At 44.7% G+C, this 23,351-nt stretch overlaps 1 non-coding gene across 1 annotated transcript; it reads right to left on the minus strand.

Moving 5' to 3' along the window:
• Positions 1-1,228: 1,228 nt before the first annotated feature.
• On the minus strand, positions 1,229-1,303 carry Trnat-ugu. Its single transcript has one exon. It is a non-coding gene; the product is annotated as a tRNA-Thr (tRNA).
• Between the last annotated feature and the right edge of the window lie 22,048 nt (positions 1,304-23,351).

A 23,351-nucleotide genomic window follows, 5' to 3' on the forward strand; every position in this document is an offset into this window, starting at 1 on the left:
TACACTCGTTTATTCGCATGATGAATTTCTATAATGCTGTTGGTAATTTCAATGTGCTTTCGCTTAATGGCTGCTTATGCCGCCAAGCGTACATGTTTGTCGGCGCATGCGCCTCAGGATTTGTTTTACTGGTATTCAGGCTCTCCACTCTCCCTCAGTCGACATGTAGCTCTTCACGTTGTCTGATTTTTATGTGACTGATTTTACTGATGTGACAAGACCTTGATTTTACGGGCCTTAACTTTTACAAATGGATATGTAGATCGTTGCCGACATATTTCATGTGGAGATGTTAGATCACTTTACTTACTGTCTGGTAATGTGAAGTTTGTAACCCCCAATTTTCCCACGTTGGTATATATCATGCTGTTTGTGACACTTGACGTAGTTAGTAGTTTCTGTATGACACGTAAATTGGTCCTTGATGTTTTTATAGTAACTTATGTTGTCGAATTGTATGCAGGTTTCTTGTCCTTCTGAAGAAGGTGCGTTTAAATACGTTGACACTATGGTTAAGATTAACTGAAAACCACCGTTTATTGCAACTGGTGCCGATAGCTGAGTAGTCAGCGTGCCGGATTGCTCTCCTACAGGCCCGGGTTCGATTCCCGGCTGGGTCGGGGATTTTCTCCGTTTAGGGGCTGGGTGTTGTGTTGTCTTCATCATCATTTCATCCCCATCCGGTGCGAATGCCGCCCAACGTGGCGTCGAAAGTAATAAGACCTGCACCAAGGCGGCCGGACCTGCCCAGCAAGGGGTCTCTCAGCCAATGGCGCCAAACGCTCATTTCCATTTCCATTGCAATTGGTTGGCTGTCTTATTCATCTGCTAATAAAATTCAAGTAAGAAGAGAGTATAGAGAGTGGATCAAGTTGTTCATAAGGATAGTTTATATCCTTCTCCTCACTAATTGGTAATTCTCTTCGGAAGCGACTGCCTTACAAAAGTTTATTGTCACTATTAGCGTCACGGGAACACGGCAATAAAATCGCGTTAATGATAAGTAAGTAAGGAGGGAGGTTACAAGGTTTGGTGCTCAGAACAAATTCATGATAAAGAAAAAAAAAAAGGCTCAAATGACTCTAAGCACTATGGGACTTAACATCTGAGGTCATCAGTCCCCTAGATTTAGAACTACTTAAACCTAACTAACCTAATTATAATTACATTAATACCGTCAGCTGCCAACGTGCGTTGACATATATCAACGGGGACAGGTGAAAATGTGTGCCCCGACCAGGACTCGAACCCGGGACCTCCTGCTTACATGGCAGACGCTCTATCCATCTGAGCCACCGACGGCACAGAATATAGCGCTACTGGAGGGACTGTCTTGCGCAAGCCTCCCGCGGGACCCACATTCTCACCTTGGATGCCCACACACTACATTCGTAGTTTCCCTCCCCAACACACTCATTTCATTACTCGAGGAAGACATTCCTACCAAGTCCCGAAAGAACAGACACCATTGATGACCATTAGAATTATATTAATAGTTTCCGCTACTGACGGGCGTAGATATGTATCACGGGACTTGGTAAGAATGTCTTCCACGAGTAATGAGTGTGTTGGGGTGGGACACTAGAAATGTAGTATTTGGACATACAAGGTGAGAATGTGGGCCGGCCCGAGTGGCCGTACGGTTCTAGGCGCTACAGTCTGGAGCCGAGCGACCGCTACGGTCGCAGGTTCGAATCCTGCGTCAGGCATGGATGTGTGTGATGTCCTTACGTTACTTCGGTTTAATTAGTTCTAAATTCTAGGCGACTGCTCAGAGCCATTTGAACATTTTTTTTTTTTTTATAAGAATGTGAGTCTCGCGGGTGGCGTGCGCGATATAGTCACTGCAGTCGCGCTATCCTCTGTGCCCTCGGTGGCTCAGATGGATAGAACGTCTGCCATACAAGCAGGAGATCCCGGATTCGAGTCCCGGTCTGGGCACGCATTTTCACCTGTCCCCAGATATATATATCAACGGCCGTCGGCAGCTGACGGTATTAATATAATTCTAATTTCGTTCTAGGCGGCTGCAGATCATCAATGGTGTCCGTTCTTTCGGAAATGACCGAAAGAACCGACACCATATCCATATAAGTATATAACTAGCTGTGGTGTGCATACTGTAAGACCTTCAGTACACACACCATCAGATTATTTGACTTGCCGCTCTAACGATGTAGGCGAGTTTCAGCAATATGTCTCATGGTCTTATCGTGGCGTGTTTATCTTCTGCTGTTAGGTCAGACGATAGGAATGCCACTTGCACGCTTAGAGTAGCAGATTGACGGTAACCAACTTTAAACAGAACTTCATTAATTTTCTCACACATTTATTAAAACAATAACAAGCATAAAAATTACTGAACTTCGTTCTGGATGCTATTTACAATTGACAATCGGAAGTTCCTTCGGTATTGGTGCGTTAATCTTATTCTCACATATATCTCTGATACTTGGCAAAAGTGTCTATATATTTATCTTCATGGCTATGTACAGGAATATGGTAATCTTACTAGGCGCAGACTGAAACTTGACTATAAACTGGTACAGACAACTGTAGAACTCGTACAGACTGGTACAGACTAATGCAGACTGGTACAGGCTAGTGCAGACAAATGCGGACTGACTAATCGGAGGTCTGTACACTCGTTATAATACCTCGCCCATTCATGTATCACTACGCGAGTGTGATCCGCGAGGAGAAAAGGTTCTACATTAGCAGCAGTCTCATTGGCTGCGTTACATATTAATACGTGGATCAGTGGAAGCAGAATTTGGTCCGTCTCTATGGCAGTGCCATCGCGTAGTGCGGAGACAGACGAGCACTGCGCCTGCGCTGTTGTGCTTAGCGGGGCGCGCTCTAGTGGGAAAGTTGTGTATGCGCTGACTACGCGGAACTATGTACACAACACTAACCTAAGGACATCACAACATCTATGCCCGAGGCAAGATTGGAATCTGCGACAGTAGCAGCAGCGCGGTTATGAACTGAAGCGCCCAAAACCGCTCGGCCACAACGGCCGGCCATGATTACGATTCTAGCTAAAAATGTGAAATGCAGTGGGAGAATTTCGATAAGCTTGTGTTCTCCTCGAGGTGACTTACAGTTTCTCGAACAGTGTCATCGACTCACGGTGAGTTCCAAACTTATCAGTGATTTCTTCTGCTTCAAATAATTTAAAACAAAATATCCCGTTGACACCGGGATTGCCTCTCACAAAGCTTTGCACCTGTTGTGTAGACGCTTGCGCCTCCGATGTTGTGTGTCGCGAGCGCTACCTGCTGCGAGGGAGTGATTTGGGCCCGAGGCGTCGGCGCCTCAGAGGGCGCGCGACGAGACGGTAAAGATGTTAATGCGACTGTTTGAGCCGGGGCCACCTGCTCGCGGCTTTATTGCCACCATAAAGCCCTACGTGCGCGTGTGCGTGCGTGTGAGGGCGTGTGGGTCCCCGATGCGGATCGTAAAGCCCGGTCCAACTGCGAGACCGCTGCGGAGCTGCTGCAGACTGCTCCTACCTCACCCCGTCCACGTGCCGTGCCCTCCGTAGCCGTACAGCTGGGTCTCGTGGTTACCTACTGATAGCTGCTGGCAACTGTCACCTACCCTTAACCATAACTGGTTGAACTCGTCGTCTAACAATTTCCTACATCATTTCGACCGGATCTGTGAGTGTTCAAAAATTTCTCTCTAAAGCAGAAAACTTCTTTAGGCAAACGCCATCTGATACTAACTAATCTATTTGCGATTCAAGTACTCCTGAACCTTCAACGCTTCTACAACGGAGTAAGATTAGAGTGCCGGCCGAGGTGGCCGAGAGGTTCTAGGCGCTTCAGTCTGGAACCGCGCTGCTGCTACGGTCGCAGGTTCGAATCCGGTCTCGGGCATGGATGTTTGTGATGTCCTTAGGTTAGTTAGGTTTAAGTAGTTCTGAGTTCTAGGGGAGTGATGACCTCAGATGTTAAGTCTCATAGTGCTCAGAGCCATTACATTTCCATAAGATTACACTAATCGATGACAGTAAACAGCCCGCCAAAAAAATTCGAGAAATTAAATTCCTTCCAAATTCAAAAGATAGCCAATGGTCCACCAACTATCACAATAGCCATTTCTCACATATACTAGTCTGCAACTCACTCTCGTCAATTCCTCCAAACCCCAACCCCCAACGTTTCCCTCCCCCATGTTGGCAGAGCTCTTTATTTAAATTTGTTCTTTCCTAACAACCACTGTTATAATTGTTTCTATCCTCTCCTCGTACTTTATCCCTTCTGCTTCTGTAATACTAAGCATGTATTCAAATGTGCTAAAATAATCTACACTGAAGCGCAAAAGTATCTGGTATAGACATGCGTATTCAAATACAGATACATGCAAACAGGCAGAATACGGCGCTGTGGTCGGCAGCGCCTACATAAAACAGCAAGTATCTCGCTGCCGCAGTTGTTAGACTGGTTACTGCTGCTACAATGGCAGGTTATCAAGATTTAAGTGAGTTTGAACCTGGTGTTACAGTCGGCGCACGAGCGATGGGACACAGCACCTCCGAGATAGCAATGAAGTGGGGATTTTCCCGTACGACCATTTCACGAGTGTACCGTGAACATCAGGAATCCGGTAAAACATCAAATCTGCGACAGCACTGCGGCCGGAAAAGGATCCTGCAAGACGGGAGCAATGACGACTGAAGAGAAACGTTCAACGTGACGGAAGTGCATCCCTTCCGCATATTGCTGCAGATTTCAATAATGGGCCATCAACAAGTGTCAACGTGAGAACCTATTCAACGAAACATCATCGATATGGGCTTTCGGAGCCGAAGGCTCACTCGTGTACCCTTAATGACTGCACGACACAAAGATTTACGCCTTGCCTTGGCCCTTCAACAGCGACAATGGACTGTTGATGACTGGAAACATGTTGGCTGATTGGATGAGTCTCGTTTGAAATGGTATCCAGCGGATGGATGTGTACCGGAATGGAGACAAGCTCATGAATATATGGACCCTGCATGTCAGCAGGGGACAGTTGAGGCTGGTGGGGGTTGCTCTGTAATGGTGTGGGGTGTGTGTAGCTGGAATATATGGGACCCCTCATACGTCTAGATACGACTCTGACAGGTTACACGTACCTAAGTATCCTGTCTGCATATCAGTGGAAGCAGAATTTGGTCCGTCTCTATGGCAGTGCCATCTCGTAGTGCGGAGACAGACGAGCGCTGCGCCTGCGCTGTTGTGCTTAGTGGGGCGCATCCGTTCATGTGTATTCTGCATTCCGACAGACTTGGGCAATTCCAGCAGGATAATGAAACACCCCACACGTCCAAAATTTCTGCAGAGTGGCTCCAGGAACACTCTTCTGAGTAAAAACATTCCGATGCCCATAAAAACCCCCAGAAATGAACATTATTGAACATATCTGGGATGCCCTGTAACGTGCTGTTCAGAAGAGATCTCAACCCCCTCTTACTCTTACGGATTTATGGACAGCCCTGCAGGATCCATGGTGTCAATTACCTCCAGCATCATTTCAGACATTAGTCGAGTCCATGCACTTTGCGTGCTCGCTGTTGCCCTACACAGTATGAGCCAGGCGTACCATGGTCTCTCTTCAGTATATATCATTCTTAATGCCCTTTACTATTATTATCATTTTATTAATACTTTCAATTATTGTTTTCTTAGTTTTTGAGTGTCAGTTTTTACTATTATTATTATTTTATTGTTATTATTGCTGACTATTATTATTATTATTATTATTATTATTATTATTATATTGTTATTAACATTATTATTTTTGTGAACTTTTGTAATATCTTTGCTATGTGTTGCTCCTGGTCACATGTAAGAGAGGGCCTTAAAGCGCTAAACTGGTCGGCTTAAATAAGCCATAAATAAATAAACAAGTACACTGTTTCCCATTAAAATCGCAACACCATGAAGCCTTAATGCAACAATTGTCAAATTGGCAAGTTTGATATGCAAATTATTTGCATATATTCTCAACTGCAGAAGATATGTAGAGTATCCTCATCGACGTTCTCTATATCCTGTCTGATCAAAATCATCCTGACATGCCTAAGTAACTCGGAATCGACCGTTAGACGTCACACGGGGACAGCCCAACAATATAAAGGTGGTGGGGAGTATCTGTTAGCAACAGAAACACCGTCATAGCAGAATGGGTCGGTCGGTATAGCTCACTGACTTGGAAGTTGGCCTAATGGGATTGGAGGTCACCTAAGTAACGTATCTAGCAGAGACATTTCAACACATTTGAAGTTGTCAGAACGGACTGTTGATGGTTAGCTAATTATGAACTGTAGAGTATTGATGTAGATGATGCAGATGTCATTCAGGACGAACAACCACAGCTTAAACATGACCACAGAGACTTCATGTTGCGAGGTGCCAGGGCTAGCAGTGTATTTAACACTAAATTCTTCTAGAATCTACATATGTAAATGATGCTCTAAGCCCCCCCTATTCTAACTCCGACATTTGCTGTTGCACAAGGATTAAAAAAATACGCGAACTGACTCTAATCAACCCTGCCAGTGGAGTAGAAGAGAGTTTGGCACCTGCAATAATTTAATTTGATAAATAAGTTAAATAAACGAAGGTTTCATTAACATAGTGAGGAATGATAGGGTTGCTCTACCGATTAACAGAATGAAATTTCTGTCCAAAATAACAATATGATTTATTAAGACTAAACACAAAATAATAAACAAAACCACATGAAACATTTATAATACATCAAATTGGCTCAAATTGGATACTCAAACAAACGCTGTGAATGTGAAGTTGTCCCTAAACTAGATTGTGAGGTTTAGGACGAAGTGGTATGTGGAGCCAATTCCTTGCCACTCAAATCTTAAGAGGGACACACAGCTAACCCAACATTAATTGCTGCTACTCAAGACAGAACAAAGTTAGAAAAAGACGAACAGGCGCGCTCTGCTGAGCTCTGATTATCACCTAGGAAAATCCCTATCTGCCGGTGCTGCGGACATACATTACCAAACTGTCTTCTTAACTGCCAGAACACGATCTGGCGTACCGGAGGCGATGGCTGGTTGCTTCGACATCCTCGACCGACAGGCGAGAGCCGACTACCTAGAGCACTCGTACAGGCCGAACACACAACATTCCCGCCCCCACGACAGTGGCCGTGGTTAAACGTTCCACAGCAACTCGAAAACCGGCGGAAAATTCCACTCCATTGCCGGAGCACTGCCATTCCACCAATGGAGATTCTTGGCGCCAATTTCTGCTCTGATTTTGCTACGTCACGGAGCTATGCCCTGAGCAAGCCAATCACAGTTTCTATTTTGCAGAAAGCGCGGGAATTTTCCCGCCACAACTGCCTGGGTACACAAGTCATTACCACGCCTCGCTGGTAGCCCCCCAGAAAGTGTTTTCGCTAAGATTCTGCGAAGTAATGGAACCTCTAGCCCAGCCGCTACTTCAGACCCCTCCGGGAGTGTCTTTTGACAATGTCGGCGTCTGCAAAGCATTCACTCGACTTCCTCACACCCGTCGGCTTAACCCTTTCCAGATCAACAGAGCCCGCCTGTCACCGGACCACCCGGGTGACGAGAGATGCTGCGTGGGAAGTCCGTGTGGGAAGGAATAGCGACTTATCACTGCATGCAATTAGAGAGGAAAATCGTAAGATAGAAATATGAGAGGGGGCTCATGCCACCTCTCAATGTACAGACGGGCAGGGACCGTCGAGCACCAACTGTGCTTATAAAGAAGCGTTTCTAACCAGCAGGTACACCTAGCAGAATGACCGTGTGTAGGGAGTTAAAGGAATGGAGTACAGTCAGCCGTGAGCTCCTAATAGGTAATTGCACGAGTAATTTGGAGTGATGAGTGACGTTATAGGCAGTGACACTCTATGCAAGGCTTCGCGTTTGGCGAATGTCTGGAGAACGTCACCCGCCGTCATATGTAGTGTCAAAACTATAATATAGTGGAGGCGGTTTGGCAGAAGGGGGCAGGGGAGGCGGTTCTCGATGTAGGAGTATGGTACCCTCATTGCGCTTGAGAAAACACTATATCCGGAAGGAAATTAAATCAATTTACAGCATTGTGTACTGAGTACGGTAGAGGATCAGTTCTTCGATGTTTATTGACTGAATAAGCATGACAGTGCAAAATGGTTCAAATGGCTTTGAGCACTATGGGACTTAAATTCTGAGGCCATCAGTCCCCTAGAACTTAGAACTACTTAAAACTAACTAATCTAAGGACATCACACACATCCATGTCCGAGGCAGGATTTGAACCTGCAACCGTAGCTGTCGCGCGGTTCCAGACTGTAGCGCCTAGAACCCCTCGGCCACTCCTGCCGGCCATGACAATGCATCCAGTACGGGCAGGCACTGGTTTTGTGAATGACATACATGGTGACAGTGAACTATACGATAAAAAGCGTAAATTAGTTACAAACTACAGCGTGCACATACATTATTCAAAATGTCAACGTTACTACAGATATTCGAATTTAGGTCATGACATGATCAATATGCCTGCCGTCAACGGCGATGATGTGGCGCAGACATATAGTGAAATTCTGCATGACCCCAAGTGTCGGAACATCGATGCTGTCGATGAACTCCTGAATGGCTGTTTTCAGCTCAACAATAGTTTGGGATTATTGTGGAATACTTTTTCTTTAATATAGCCCCACTAAAAGGAGTCGCATGTGTTCAGATCTGGAGAATATGTCGGCCAATAGAGGCCCATGCCAGTGACCTCTGGCTAACCTAGAGCTAGAAAGCGGTCCCCAAATTGCTCCTCAGTTACATCATACCTTCTCCTACTTCGATGAGGTCAAGCTTTGTTTTGCATGAACCGCATCTTACAGTCATCAATCACTTTAGATAATGAGCATGAAATCATCTTCGTAAACCTTCACGTATCGTTCGGTAGTCGCCGTGCCATCAAGGAATATCCCACCTATTATTCCGTGACTGGACACTGCACACCACACAGTCATCCGTTGAGGGTGAAGATACATCTCGATCGCGAAATGCGGGTTCCCTGTCCCCCAAATGCGCCAATTTTGTTTATTGACGAACTCATCCAAATGAAAGTTGGCTTTATCCGTAACCAAACCACGCATGCGCATACTAAATTCCATCATGCCCCGCGACCAGACGTGCAGTTTGAACGTCATAGCGCAAATCGTTCAGAACTTACGACGATTTTATGTCATATACACACATAAAAAATGTTTTGCATCAGCCCGATTCCAGAACTCCTGGAGATAGACGATGACTGTGGATACTGTATCACAGACACAGTCCCTTTGACTGTTCAGAGATGTCGCTAAAACCGCCAAAGATGTAAGCAACAATGCGTGAGCAGTGCCGATTACACGGAGGAGATCCGACAGACGATCAGTGCCAGTGATTACACCAGGATAGAGGAACACGGCTCGTTTTGACTGTAGTTCACACTTGCCTAGACGGTCAATACCGTGGTTCGATGGCGTCCGCATTTTTACTTTGTGCTAGGAAGGGCTCCCAACAAGGGAAGTGTCCAGGCGTCTCGGAATGATCCACAACGATGTTGTCCGGACATGGAGGAGATACAGAAACAAAGGAACTCTAAATAATATGCCTCGCTCAGGCCGCCCAAGGGCTACTACTGCAGTGGATGACGGCTACCTACGGATTATGGCTCGGAGGAACCCTGACATAAACGCCACAATGTTGAATAATGCTTTTCGTGCAGCCACAGGACGTCGTGTTGCTACTCAAACTGTGCGCAATAGGCTGAATGATGCGCACCAACATTCCCGACGTCCATGGCGAGATCCATCTTTGCAACCACGACACCATGCAGCGCGGTACAGATGGGACCAATAACATGGCGAATGGACCGCTCAGGACTGGCAACACGTTCTCTTCACCGATGAGTGTCGCATATGGCTTCAACTAGACAATCGTCGGAGACGTGTTTGTAGGCAAGCAGGTCAGGCTGACCACCTTAGATCCACCGTCCAGCGAATGCTGCAAGGTGGAGGTTCCGTGCTATTTTGGGGTGGCATTATGTAGGGTCGACGTACGCCGCTGGTGGTCATGGAAGGCGACAGAACGGCTGTGCGATATGTGCATGCCACCCTCCGGCCGACAGTGCAACCATATCGGCAGAATATTGGAGAGGCATTCGTCTTCATGGACGACGATTCCCACCCCCATTAAGCACGTTTTGTGAATGACTTCCTTCAGGATAACGACATCGCTCGACTAGAATGGCCAGCATGTTCTCCAGACTTGAACCCTATCGAACATGCCGGGGATACATTGAAAAGGGCTGTTTATGGACGACGTGACCCACCAACCACTCTGATGGATCTACGCCGAATAGCTGTTGAGGAGTGGGACAATCTGGACCAACAGTGCCTTGTTGAACTTGCGGATAGTACGCCACGACGAGTACAAGCTTGCATCAATGCAAGTGGACGTCCTATTTGCTGTTGGAGGTACCGGTGTGTACAGCAATCTGGACCACCACCTCTGATGGGCTCGCTTTATGGTGGTACTACATGGAATGTGTGGTTCTCATGGGCAATAAAAATGGCGGAAATGATGTTTATGTTGATCTCTATTCCAATTTTTTGTACAAGTTCCGGAACTCTGGTAACGGAGGTGATGCAAACTTTTTTTGATGTGTGTAGTTCAATAATTGCCACTTTGTACTTGAAATGGAGTGGCTAGCCCGGAATCCCAACACGAACCCAGTGGAATAGTCACTGGGGAAGTTAGAATGTCGACGTATCTCCAGAACAACAGTATCTACATTGGTTTCGGCGGCGCGGTTGAGGCGCCATGTACGGATTGCGCGGCCCCTCCAGCCGGAGGTTCGAGTCCTCTCTCGGGCATGGGTGTGTGTGTTGGCCTTAGCATAAGATAGTTCAAGTAGTGCGTATGTCTAGGGACTGATAACCGCAGGAATTCTCACACATTTGAATATTTGTTTCGGCTCTTAAAGGGAAATGGTCTGCCATTGCACCACAGACATTCAAAAAGATTGTTGGAAGTGTCCGCAGCAGAGTTCAAGCCTTCATGGTGATGAATGGTGGACTCGCCCCACATCAGTGTCTATTAATAGGTCTCTGGGTATTTCTCATGAGACAGTGTATAAGGGAAGTCAACACAGCGAGTTCCTCATTCAGAAATGGCACTCGAATTTTGAGTGTTTGTGAGAAGATAGCGTTGTACATCGTGAAACAAGTACGAGTAGAAACGTCTACCAACATATGACGGAAATCGACTGAGGCAAAATCGTGCGTTATTGGGAATGTGTTTTATCATTCTGCGGTACTGCTGGTCACTTTTATTGTGATCACACGCCTATCATGCCAGTACGGAGTCAATGGCGTATGGAGGTCCATGCTCAACACCATGCAGTCCATTTTTAAGTTGACTAGGATAGGAGATTAATTTTCAGTAGTATATATACATTTCCCTTCCCGTTTCCATTGTGTTTTCCGAAGCCGATTGCATTATTGATTTAAAATGGCTCTGAGCAGTATGGGACTTAATATCTGAGGTCATCAGTCCCCTAGAACTTAGAACTACTTAAACCTAAGTAACCAAAGGACATCACACACATCCATGTCCGAGGCAGGATTCGTACCTGCGACCGTAGCGGTAGCGTGGTTCCAAACTGAAGCGCCTACAACAGCTCGGCCACATCGGCCGGTGATTACATTATTTCTTAATTGTATTGGCTTACCATCACACTGTTATTTCAACTTAACCGAACGGAGTGTGGGGTTTTTATATGGTTGCCATTATCCTACACGACGCATACACTGATGACCAGAACTTTATGTCCACCTGCTTCATAGCTTGTCTGCCGGCCTTTGGAACGAGATACGTCACTGACCGTGCATATCAGGGATCCGACTGTCGCTAGGTTTATGGAGGTGTGTGGCATTAGATGTGTACACATAGTCATGCAATTCGCGCAAATAATGGGCCACTGATTTGTGAACACGGTGATGGCGCTCCATAGTGACCCAAATGGATTCCATAGCGCCGGCCGCTGTGGCCGAGCGGTTCTCGGCGCTTCAGTCCGGAACCGCGTTGCTGCTACGGTAGCAGGTTCGAACTCTGCCTCGGACGTGGATGTTTGTTATGTCCTTAGGTTAGTTAGGTTTAAGTAGTTCTAAGTCTTGGGGACTGATGACCTCAGATGTTAAATCCCATAGTGCTTAAAGCCATTTGAACTATTTTTGATTCGATAGGATTTACATCAGGCGAGTTCTGTCGTCGCAACATCAACGTCAGTTGACAATCATGCTTCTCACATCACTGTAGCACGGTTGCGGTTCTGAGACACGGACGATTGATTATACTGCTGAAAAATGACATTGCAGTCGAGGAAGACACCAAGCATGAAGCAATGCAGGTGGTTCACAGCTGTCAGCGTGTTTTCTATTACTACCACAGGTCCCATACAAGCGCTAGAAAATGTCTCCCATGGCATAATGCTACTCCCACCACCATGCGCCCGTGGGGCAATGCACGTTTCGAGCCTCCCCTCACCTCGATAACGACGTTTGTGGAGACGACCATTCACCTAGTGTACAAAAATATGATTCACTCGAAGAGTCGACACCTTTCCGTTGACTGCCGGTCTAATCTCGATGGTCCCGTACGCTCTGCGGTCATAACTGACGGTGTTGTTGGGTCAACATGTGAACACGTAGGGGCGATCTGCTGCGGAGCTCCATATTCAACAATGTACTATAAACGGTGTGCTCCGAAAGATTTGTGCGTGCACCAGCATTAGCAGAGATGCCTATTTTACAGAGCAGACGAGCCTCCGAACCCCTAGTTCCGTGAAGTTCGTGGTCGTTCAATCCTATAGCGCCTAGTGCTAGTTTCACTGCTCTATATCTTTCCGTAGATTCTCATGACATTCGAACAGCTTCGCCGTTTTCGAGATATACGTTCACAGACTCTGCGTAATTTTAATCTGAGATTTGTCAAAGTCGCTTGCCTCAATGTATTTCCAATCTGCAGCCCATATTTCCGGTAGGGTGATTCCCCGCCCGTGTCAGCTTCGCTTGTACACTGCTCTTTATCATGTCACGTGTCCACAACGCCACCAGATGGCATCCAGTGTCCCGGTGGGCAGTGGTAATAATTTTTTGCAGGATCAGTGTAAGTAACCTGTGTGTTTCAAGTGTAAAAACAACAATAATTTCTCTGTGTCACCGTGTGTGTAATATTTTCAATTAGAGCACAAGTGGTATTTGTATTGGAAAGTCTCTTGCACATCGGCACATATTTTGCTATCAATCTGTCCACTACGAACTTCTTTCCCACACAGTCACCAGCCACCCTCTATCTAGTATAACGTCTTCGATAAATAACTAGAGTGACGGGCTCTCGATCTGGCATTTCCTACCTCGTGTCATATCCAAAGACTCTGTGTGCTTGAAACATATCTAGATACCTAGTTTTGGGTTCTTGTACACCAGTGTTTCTCGTGAACAACAGTTGATAATCACGTTCTCACCTGATCGTTGCGTAATAAGCAGAAAAATTCTTCCTAAGAAACAAATGTTAATGGAGCATGATGCAAGCTATTTTACTATTCAGTCTTCAATATGAATTTTCGTACAATCATGTGCCGTTTCGATATCTTGACCCATCAACGAATAAAAGGAGTGTTGGGCCTTAAGCCCAGCAAAGTGTATGTTTATCTTTCCACCTTCTTAAGTCCCATTGCATGTTCGATTTTCACCTAAAGTACGCGACTAATTATTAAGCTATCATATATATTCACTGTTCTCTCCAGACTTTGCAGTACTGTTGGCAGTTTCACACGCCACGTATACTTACTTTGATCTTTGCACGTTTCGTGAAGGTCAGTAAACAGTTCATACGTTGCTTGAAGAAATGAGGTAGTGAGAATAAAATAATTTTTCCTAGCCTGATTGGTGTGCTAAGTATACTTGTCTGCAGTAGCAGTAATATGAGGGAGTACTGGAATGTGATGCTTCCGAAATTTTTATATGAAAACTCGTAAAGCTTTTTAAAACAAAACAAACTTCGGTATCAGTCACAACTGTCATTTTAATGTCTACTTATTTATTTGTCGACATACGCACCCTGGAGACGAATACATTTGTCCGAACGAGAGACCAGTGTGTTGATACTGTCACTGCAGAATGTTTGATTTTGCAGACGGAGCCACACTGCTTGCACCGCTTCATCAATATGAAAGTTAAGTCATCGAAGTTGTGCTTTAAGTTTTGGTAACAGATGAAAGTGGTCTGGGACAAGGCAGAACGGTATGAAGGATGATCGATTACAAACGACGGATTGCTGCAGACCCTGAAGCTCTCGTTTGTGGTCTGCCCGTTGTCATGCTGAAGGAAAGAATTAGTGCTATCAGTTTTATGAGGGTCTCTCACACACCGACATCGTTACGTTACAGACCACCACTTTACACACAACAATTCAGAGTCCTGTAGCAGCAGAGGGTTGTAACTGGCACCAGTGAAGCTGGAAAGTCGGTCCAGTAATACGCATGACATATAAAATCTCATCCGATACTGAGAACAGGACAAAAAATTCGGATGCAGTACCTTTCAGTATGCCCTCGTCAATTCTAAGTATTGTATACAGGGACCTTCTTCGGAATCAGTCTATCTAAGAGTGAGCACTATATGAAAATTCCTACGGCAAATCCTGGGATCAGCCACAAAATACAGACAGTTAAACGCGGTGGGAGACTTTAATTTATAATATGTAGTGACAGAAGGTAGGTGTAAAGACTTTAGTCGAGCTTCAATCCTCTCTTGAGTTGTGACAGGTGGATACATTTCTGCTTTTCCAACCACATTCTGCCTCAACTGCGGCCGACCGGCTCTTAGATCCAGTCATTGCCACTAGATGTCACCCCAGTTATCAATTAAATGTGGAAAAATAACAATACATGTACTACCCTCTTATCGTTACTATAATTACAAAATAAACACACAAACCTTCTTTGTGAATCACACTTTCTATTAGTTAAACCGTAAGAATATTCCTACTGTACTTCTAGAGATCAACCTTCACATGTACATAAAAGAAAGTGGCCGTGTACGTTAATTATGATGCGTAATGCGTAACGATGTTGCAAAACGACCTTCATCCACATCGTCACAGCCGTGTTTTGTATTTTAAACTCGGCAACTTTTTGCCATTTTACTGTTATTAACAACGTCACCGTTTTATCGCCTTTTCTATTGTTTGTTCTCTCACCATCGTTTGTTTAATTTCTCTCTCGGCTGTAGAGCAGCGTATTAAGCTGCTATCAGCCAGCCCCTCCAGGTGGGGGGGAGTAGAAAATCAGCAACGGAAAAAAAATTGCAGAACAATACAGTAGATTACTGTGGAGCTGTTACTGCTAGCCAGTATGAAATATTAACAGTGAGAAAGAGTGTACAACGCTATAAAGATAACAGATAAATGACAATTATGTGTTGATTTGGTCTCTGAGTTGAGACCTTTCTCTTCTTCGTGAAACACTCTTACCAAATCATCTAACTCAGAATGGCTCACAGATCAACTTACAGCATCATTCCGTCAGTACTTCTTAGCAAATCTTCTGAGATCAAGTGCGTTTAGAATCGATGCTTACGAAGAAGAAAGGTAAGTTTATTGTATCATTTATCAATTCGCTACGTTCAGTGGATCCCACTGTCAAGACGACCACTGAAAAATCATGGCGAGATGTACAGAAACAATTAAAACCAACCATTTGTAGTTAATTCTATAGACTAAGGTGACAATTAAATGTGAGTGATCTAAGTCTTATAGACACCGACAAGAATGCGGTAAATGTTACAGCGAAACCACTTTTACTGGCCGTTTTATGACTGTATTCTTTTTAACACCGATTATCACCTTAGACTAACATCACGGTGCAGAAGTGTTATCAAATGATGAGGGGTGACTTCGTTATCATGAAGGTAAGAACGACACAATTTTTGATAGTATACGGTAACCTGAATAGCCTTTGATAGTATATTTATTTTATTCAAATCAATAACAAGATTAGGTCGTCATGATCAATATCAGATAGATCTGTGTCCTTAAACTCAGTAAAAGTAGTAAATAAAATTTACAGCCATGGTTGACATCGCCATGTAATGTAAAAACACCATGTAACAGTGAGGTACACTCATGGTGCGTGGCGTGACGATGCCAACCTAGCTATAAATTTTATTTATTTCTTTCGCTAAATTTAAGTAGAATCATCAATCTCATGTTGATCAAGACGAAGGAAATCGGTTACTGAACTGGATAAGGCAAATTTGCGATCAAATACTGTTTAGTTTCATATATTGTTGTAGGTACCACTATCACTAAACTACACTGTGCAACGCGATGAAAGACTCACTTATTAAATCTTGTGGTTATCTCCAGTTTTGGCGCTAAGTTTGAAATTTCGGCAATGGTGCCTCAAACATTCCTCTGCAACGGTGAAAATGCTTGGCGTCCCGCAACCTCACCACCGGGCTCGTCGACGCTTCAAACAGCAAGATGTCGACACATGCGAATAAAAGACCAGGTCGCAGATGCTCATGTAGCTGAGAGATGAGTTAATAATATCATTTTGGCACTATATTTCACCAAAATTCTCCCCGACGCCGCTAATAGCGTGTCACAAGATGAGAAGCTTATCACACCCCCTCTTACTTACATTGAACGCTTTCATTTGATGCCTTTGCGATGGAGGTCAGAAGCGTAACGGCTGGTGCTGCAATCATGCGGGTATACTATGGAAGGCAGAATAAATCATTTCGAACAGACCACCGCTCAGAATCGACACGAAAAACTAACAAGACTTGACATAAAGGGCGCCAAGGAATCCACCCCTTACTTAGGGGCACACACTTTTCAGACATTTCGCACTCGAAAATGACAGATCGCAGTACGATGTAGAACTGGACGACTTTTTTGATAAATTTTGTCACCGAACACCCCCCTACCCCTCCCCTTACGGACGAGCCAACGCTTTTATGAAGACATGAAGACATCACAGGGCTGAACCCCAATGAACGTGACATGACGACTTTGGAGTGTAGCGTGACCACACGGTTTGCTTTGGTAATGGATGGAACCACTAGGGACCATTAAAAACCTTTCGACGAAATCTCAACGTTATTCGAAGCAGAAAAGGGTGTCTATACTTCTTCATCCCTCCTTTTTCCTGCCCTCCTTTGTGGTGTGTATGGGGAGATGGAAAACTGAATTCTACCTGGATTAAACGACAAAGGATCCCTGTAAGATTCGCCAGTTCGAGAACACTGTCGGTGTCACCCGCGCATATCTGTTGGGCACCTTAAAATTTCTTCGATTTATCTACCGATCTCTGCCCGTCGGGCAACTGGACAACGCTTTCGACAAACCTCTGATTCCGCATGCAGCCAGCAGGTGGAGTGGGTTGACTGTTCCGCCTGTTGGTAGGGATAGGTGAATGGGTATCGCCGTACAGATCATTTTTAAAATGACCAACAATGGTCCTTGAGTGGCATCGAGGGAGTAGACAAACTGGAGGGCTTTAGAGGAACATTTTGCCATTTCATTCACGTGCGACTCAGTGTCGCTCCGACACGCCACTAAATGGCGCGAAAAAGGAGGGATGAAAAATATAAACATCCTTTTCTGCTTCGGACGACGTTCAAATTTCGTCGAATGGTTTTTAATGGTCGCTATTGGTTTCACTCTGTACACTAAAGAAAAACTTATGGGCAGGCTAGACCACAAAGGTCAGATAACGTTCAAGGAGTTGCAGCCCCGAGATGTCCTTAGAAAAGTGTTGACTCTTTCGTGGACTGTCAGCAGGGGCAAAATTTGTCACGAATATCTTCCTGTCGTCCATCGCTTCGCAACGGTTTCACAGACACCCTTTATGCCCCCTCCTGAGGTCTTTTCGTGTCGTTTCTGAGCAACGTGTGTCCAGAACATTTTCCTCCACCACACATAAGAAATCCGCATGATGTGAATGCTAGGCGTCGCGATTCTGACGTCCGTTGGAGAGGCCTCAAGCGTTAAAGATAGTGCGACGACCTTCCGATAATGTTACAGTTCCACGATGGCGTTAAGAAGAGTTTTGGTGAATATTGGTGCCAATACGACATCATTACCCCATATTACAGCTCCCATGAACTTCTTACTTCTGGCCTTCCCCCGCATGTGTCGACACCTTACTGTGTGAAACACCGCCAAGCCCGATAGTGACGTCACAGGACGCCGTTTTTAGCGTCATTTGAGGGGAAGCCTTTAGGCGCTCTTGAGCAAAATTTCAAACTTCAGTGTCGCTGAGGGGAACAATTAAGTGGTTTTAAAAAGGTGATCCTTTAAATCGGTTCCGCAGTGCAATTTTAAAACTACAGAACAAATAAAATCTAGCGTTCTGATTCCATGAGATGTGACAGATAGCTGACTAAGGCTACTACTAATTACGCTGCCTGTCCCACAATTTTATCAATTAGCTGTTGTTTAGGTTAACTAGAACAAAATTCTGTGATAGTATATATCTGTTTACAATATACGTTGTTTACAGTCTTGCTGTTAATGAAAGGTTACTGTTCTTGATCTACATCTACATGGATACTCTGCAAATTACATTTGAGTGCCTGGCAGAGGATTCATCGAACCACCTTCACAATTCTCTATTAGCCCAATCTCGTATAGCACGCGGAAAGAATGAACACATATATCTTTCCGTACGAGCTCTGATTTCCTTTATTTTATCGTGACGATCGTTTCTCCCTATGTAGGACGGTGTCAACAAAATATTTTATCATTCGGAGGAGAAAGCTGGTAATTGGAATTTCGTGAGAAGATCCCGTCGCAACGAAAAACGCCTTTCTTTTAATATCCAACCAAAATCCTGTATCATTTCAGGAACACTCTCTCCAGAATTTCACGATAATACAAAACATACTGCCTTTCTTTGAACTTTTTCGATGTACGCCGTCAGTCCTATCTGTTAAGGATCCCACACCGCACAGCAGTATTCTAAAACACGACGGACAACCGTAGTGAAGGCGGTCTCCTTAGTAGATCAGTTACATTCTTTGAATGTCCTGCCAATAAAACGCATTCTTTGGCTAGCCTTCCCCACACCATTTTCTATGTGATCCTTCCAAAAAATGGTTCTGAGCACTATGGGACTAAACTTCTGAGGTCATCAGTCCCCTAGAACTTAGAACTACTTAAACGTAACTAACCTAAGGACATCACACACGCCCATGCCCGACGCAGGATTCGAACCTGCGACCGTAGCGGTCGCGCGGCTCCAAACTGTAGCGACTAGAACGGCTCGGCCACTCCGGCAGCCTGTGTTCTTCCAAATTTAAGTTTTTCGTAATTGTAATTCCTAGGTATTTAGTAGAATTTACGACCTTTCGGTTTGACTGCTTTATCTCGTAACCGAGGTTTAACGGATTCCTTTTAGCACTCACGTGGATGACCGCACACATTTCGTTATTTATGCTCAATTGCCAATTTTCGAACCATTCGGATATCTTCTCTAAATCGTTTTGCAGTTTGTTTTGATCTTCTGTTGACTTTATTAGTCGATAAACGACAGCGTCATCTGCAATTAACATTAGACGGCTGCTCAGATTGTCACCCAAATCGGTTTTACAGGTAAGGAACAGCAAAGGGCCTATAACACTATCTTTGGGAACACCAGAAATCACTTCTGTTTTACTCGATGACTTTTCGTCAATTACTATGAACTGTGACCTCTCTGGCAAGAAGTAACAAATCCAGGAACCTAACTTTAATTCTGAAAGTTATATAATTTTTACAGCTATATTTCTTTCCTGTCTGTGGAAATAGCTGAGGTCTCATCTCATGTTCTCTTGTATGATACTACAGACGCTGATGCGATTCCCCAACCGAACTCTGAAATAACACAAGGAAGCTAGGTGCAGGTGGAGTCCATGCATTGAACTTTATGATGTGCACATGCACATCGCCGTTCACTAGAAGCAGAATAGTATTACCGGCAACACACGCCTTAAAGTTTCCTCACAAAGAAAAGTAAGACGCTTCTGGAGACTTCGACAAGATTAGTGGTTACCTACTTCACGCAATATTAACGTTAAAAGTGAAACCGCTATCCAATTGTGAGGCATGAAAACAAGCTTCCACTGCCCTAATTTCTGTCCGGACCTTACCTAAAACATCGAATTCATCTGCTATTGCAGTGGCGATTAGACTGTCTCCTCATAATCACATGGATAGACTAAGAGTAGAAGAGAAAGGTACTTTTCTATTTAAATAAGAGTAGACCACGGACTCACATAAGTGTATATTTTCATAAAGACCTGCTGACATCTTAACAACCAATCTCGCAGATTGAACGGGATAAAGGGCCATTGCAGTAGGTTGCAAAAGTGTTTGGATAGCTCAAAGTTATTACTCGACCGGTAGACAATGTCAATGAAAAATATAAACCAGACCGATAAGTAATCAGAGCACTCACTCAAAATGAAGATATAAATCATGTGATTGAAGGCGAGCAGGAGAGACACTGGGTAACGGTAATAAATGCCAGTAGAACGTGGTTAGTTAGCGTAGTGGTATCTTGAAGGCTTCGGTTGTCGGGATGCGGTGGTAATTACGATCATCCGTCTTAATGCTGGATGATCTGATCGTCGTATCTAGTCAGCAACGGGACCACGGGATCATTCACTATTTCTCTGACTAACAGGCAAACTTCAGTCGACGCTCCTCGTGGCTGTGGTAGTCAGTCAAGCAGTCTCAACGTGTTGCCTAAACGTTAGGACCATGTGGCCTGGAGATATTGTACTAGCCACGGAAACGAGTCTCGATGGCAGAGCTCTTTGTGTAGGGGTTACTTAACACTCCGGGTTTCGAAGACAGCTGCCGACTACACGCAGAGGGCTGCTTTTCATAACCAACGTAACTGTGCTCGCTGACACAGGTCTGGGCAGGTTGTTTAGTGCTTTTAGGTTGCCAGACACTGATTTCTGCTAATGACCAAAACTTCTTCTATGTCGTCTTCGGGTGAACTGTTGCACGAAGGACTGCTAAAACAATAGCACAAAGGACTTACAACAGATAACGCCATCCTGGCGGTATTACTAACTTCTGAATTATCTGCAATTATGACCAGCAAAATTTCTGGGCTGTACCGCAGCATCATTACTGTGTACCTGATATATCTTATTCGCGCGTAACTCGTAACGCCACTAATCACATTAAGTCAAAATTAACTAACATTATTGCTAACTTTAGAGGCTTCTTGATATCTAATTACCATAATTCTGACGTAGAGATAATACAGGGCGAGCAGAAAGTATTGCCCTGATTATATAAATATATAACAGAATAACCGTTTGACATAATGAGTTACGTTTGATGCCGTTACGTAGGTTAGTGTTAGCCTACCAGTTTTTTTTTCTTTTTTTTAAGACCTCTTACGTTAGTAAACTTCAACGTGTGCTCACTTGGTAGCTCGGAAATTGTCGAGGCGGTATTCCAGTTCCCGCCAGATGTTTCGTAACATGTGTTCTGTCACGATACCCACAGCAGCTTGTATCCTAGCCTTCAGTTCGTCGACGTCACCAACAGGTGTGACCAAGACTCTGTCCTTGATATAGCCCCAGAAAAAAAAGTCAAGGGGCGTAATGTCTGGGGAGGGGGCGGCCAGGGTGATGGACCGTTCCTTCCAATCCATCGATCCAGGCATTACTGCCATAGTAACACTAACCTATGTAACACCATTGAATTAAATTATTATGTCAAACGATTATTCTATAACAAATTACTATGATCAGGGCAAGACTTTGTACTCACCCTGTATTTCGTCACCCCTGGAGACGATTTTACCTTATTAGGATGTCTTCCCATCGGTGAATAAAATATATTTATCACCTTTAACTGTAACTCGATAAGGTAACCAGGAGAAAAAGTAAGTAAATAAAGGCAAGCTGTTGACATGAGGTATTCTTCAAACTGCTCCTTAATTAATTAATTTATTTATGCGTTTATCTTATTTAGTGTAAGACAATCAATGCTTACTTCTGGTATCTTACTTTGTTTCCTTTGCGTCACTGTCGAATGAAAGGCGTTGGGCCAATGACATCTAATGCTCTCGTTCCACATAAACTGAGGAGACAAAAGTCTAACATGGTGTCGGACCTCCTTTGGCCCAACGTACTGCAGCAACTCTTTGTTTCATGCACTCAACACGTCACTGGAAGTTCTCTGCAGAAGTATTGGGCCCTGCTGTCTCTATATACGTCCATAATGGGGAAAGTGTTGTCGGTGCAGGATTTTGTGCAGGAATTGACCTCTCGATTATGACACAAACGGTCGATGGGATTCATATCGGGTGATCTGGGTGGACAAATGGTTCGCTGGAATTGTCCACAATGTTCTTCAAATAAGTCGCCAAGGATTGTGACGCGGTGACATGGCGTATTGTCATCCATAAAAATTCCATCTTTGTGTGGGAACATGTAGTCCATGAATGGCTGAAAATGGTCTCCAAGTAACCGAACATAACCATTTCCACTCAATGATCCATGTAAACACAGCCCATACCATTATGAAGCCACCACCAGCTTGCACAGTACCTACTTGGCAACTTGGGCCATGCCTTCCTGAGTACTGCGCCACACTCGAACCATACCACCAGCTGAACTGAAACCGGGCCTCATCTGACCAGGCGACGTTTCCCATTTGTCAAGGGCCCAAAATATATGGTCACGAGCCCATGAGAGGCGCAGCAGGCGGTGTCGTGTTGTTAGCAAAGGCATTCGCGTCGGTCGTATGCTGCCGTAACCCATTAACACCAAATTTCGCCGCACTGTCCTAATAGATATGTTTACTTCACGTCCCACATTCATTTCTGTGCTTATCTTACGCAGTGTTACTTGTCCGTTAGCACTGACAACTGTACGCAAATGCCGCTGCTCTCCGTCGTTAAGTGAAGGTCGTCGGTAACTGCGTTGCCCGTAGTGAGAAACTATGCCTGAAATTTGGTATTCTCTGCACAATCTTGACACGGTGCATCGCGAAATATGGAATTCCCTAAAGATTTCCCAAGGGGAATATGCCTCGTGTCCAGCTCCAGCTACCATTCGGCATTCTTGCAGCCGTGACCACAACGGAAACCTTCTCATATGAATCACTTGAGTATAAATGAGTACTTCGCCAATGCATTGCGGTTTTATACCTTGCGTACGCGATACTGCAGCCATCTGCGTATGCATATATCGCTATCTCAAGTATTTTGTCACCTCAGCGTAGTCGCGTTTGAAGTGATGGAATTGTCAGC

This window comes from Schistocerca piceifrons, chromosome 4 (assembly GCF_021461385.2).
Source record: "Schistocerca piceifrons isolate TAMUIC-IGC-003096 chromosome 4, iqSchPice1.1, whole genome shotgun sequence".
In the NCBI taxonomy this organism is placed as follows: domain Eukaryota; kingdom Metazoa; phylum Arthropoda; class Insecta; order Orthoptera; family Acrididae; genus Schistocerca; species Schistocerca piceifrons.